This window comes from Lontra canadensis, unplaced genomic scaffold, assembly GCF_010015895.1.
Source record: "Lontra canadensis isolate GAN:19392208 unplaced genomic scaffold, GSC_riverotter_1.0 scaffold784, whole genome shotgun sequence".
In the NCBI taxonomy this organism is placed as follows: domain Eukaryota; kingdom Metazoa; phylum Chordata; class Mammalia; order Carnivora; family Mustelidae; genus Lontra; species Lontra canadensis.
In genome coordinates, this window is record NW_022631768.1 from 25,628 (window position 1) to 28,105 (window position 2,478).

Sequence of the window (2,478 nt, forward strand, 5' to 3'; positions counted from 1 at the left end):
GGGACCCAGGAGGGGCGGGGCGGTCATTCTTTGGGGGTCTGATGCGGGTGATGGGGTGAGGTGGCACCGGCACTGGGGAGCATCCCCTGGCACTCAGTAGGGGCCCTAAAAGTTCCTGTTCTCCTCTTCCCCCTGTTGGCTTCCAGGGGGGCCTGTGGGAGTGCCCTGGGGAGTCTGTGCCAGTGGGACAGAGGTTGGGGGGGCGGGTGGTGGAGGGAGTCCCCTCCCTTCTGAAGCCCAGCACTCTTGATCACAGCAGCAGCAGCAACAGCAGCCCCAGCAGCAGCAGCAGCAACAGCAACAGCAGCAGCAGCAGCAGGCACACCAGCAGCAGCAGCAGGCAGCTCCTCCCCAACCCCAGCCCCAGTCCCAGCCCCAGGTAGCCGCTGGAGCACAGAGCCTGGCTCAGGGACGGTTGCCCAGGTTGGGCACACAGCCAGTGAACCGGGTTGGGCAGTTTTTTGGGGGGCAGGGGGTCAAGGTGGGAGGCAAGGCATGGCCCCCGAAAATGGGGTCAGGAGATGAGGATGGAGAGCGAGGCAGAAAGTTCAAGGTCAGTCTTCCACTTCTGGTTTCTGCCTCAGTTCCAGCGCCAGGGGCTTCAGCAGACACAGCAACAGCAACAGACAGCAGCTTTGGTCCGGCAGCTCCAACAACAGCTCTCCAGTAAGCCTGCCTTCCTCCTCACCCCTGCCCCCGGCCCCCATGGGGGGAGAGCCCCAGGGACTGCATAGTGGGGTGGGGAGTGGGGGCGGGGAGGAGCTCCGGTGATTGCCTCAGGCCCAGGTCTTGGAGGGGAAGCCTGGCCTTCCCATCCCTTCCCTTGGTACCTGAATAGCCTTCCCCCTGCATACCTACCTCTCTGCTTGGTCTCCCAGCCTGGATCATCTCTGGTTTTCCACAGATACCCAGCCACAGCCCAGTACCAACATATTTGGACGCTACTGAGCCACCTGGAAGAACGGCTTGTGCCCTGGATGTGGCCCCACCCATTCATCTTAATTCCTGGTCTCCTTTTCAGGCTAGCACCAGTAATGGTTGGGGCTCTTCCCTCAGGCTCCATTTTTAATAAGTTTTTAGTATTTTTGTTAATGTGAGGCGTTGAGCTGTTGGGTTTTGTATATTATTTATATAGAGACCCCAGAGCTGTTGCACCCAATACACAGAGCTTCTTTGCAAAGGAAGTGTGTGACTTCTGCATGGCTGGCAAGGGTGGGTTCTGGGGAGAGTGCGGGGGGCTGGAGCAACCAACCGGTCAGAGCCTTTTATCCCAGGTCCCATCCCCGTCCCATCCCTTTCCAGTTCAACCCCTTTTTACCTTCTGTCCCCTCAGTTTCTGAGTTACAGTCGGATTGCTACTGTCCTCTCTTCTCCAGCCTGGCAACATCTTGTATAGGTTTGGGCCATGAGTTTCTTAAGGGCGGCTTACCTTTTTAGCTAGATGTTGCAGGTTCTTTGTAGCTTCTCTCCATGAGGGCTAGACCGCTGGGGTTGGGGAGGGTCCGTGAGACAGGAGGATTTGAGGGGAAAAAAATCCGTAGAACCTGATTCTTCTGCCCCCCATCCCACACTCTCACTGGGTTTTGAACAGGCTTCAGGATGGAGGTGTGACAGACACTGCCTACCTTTTTTGCCACCTCGCGTGCTCCATATCATGCACCAAGCGGCATCTTAGAGAACTTTCCCTGAGAGTCACATTTTTGGGATGAGAAACAGGCCTGCCATTGGCAAGTGTCCCCATCGAACTGGTGGTGGTGGAAAGCCAGTATGGTTCTAGGGGGAGGAGACGGCCCAGTAAGAGGGAGGACCCCTTTCTTCTCTCTCCGCCCTGTTGCTGGAACTGTTTTTTTTTTTCATATGACCCACCTTGGCAGTGACCCAGGATGACTGTTGCTCCCTCCCATCTTGCAATGGAGAATACTCTTAAGTCGTTGCCCCAGAGTCGCATTGGGAACTGTGGTAGGGTCATTCACAGCCCCTTTGCCTTCAAGTTTGGGGCATTAGATCTAAGGCTGTTGAGGAGGGCCAACTGGTATGCGCAGCTGGGGCTGGAAGAGGACCAGCCTCAGCCTGGGGCCGGGTGGAAGAAGGTAACGATCTGACAACTTCAGGGGAACATCCAAGCCATAGCTGCACTGGGTCACCGGCAAGTGTCAAGCATGCTGGTAAGACCAGGAACATTGATCAATACCCAAGTTCTAAAAAATAAAAAAGAGAATAAATAAAGCAAAATCTCACTTCGAGGTCCATGGCACCCTCACTCACATGGGACTCAGCAAGTTTCGGAGCCGTGTGCACAAGGAACAAAACCCCAGACGGGGTCCAGGCAGCCGTGACTGTGACCGAAGCTCGCTTCTGATCTGTTCTGTCCTGACATAAACACTCTGAGGAGCTGCAGGCTTGGGGGCACAGCTGGGATAAGGGACACTCTGAGGGACTCGGGTCGGGGAGCAGGGGGTAAACAAAAGGGACAGGTGC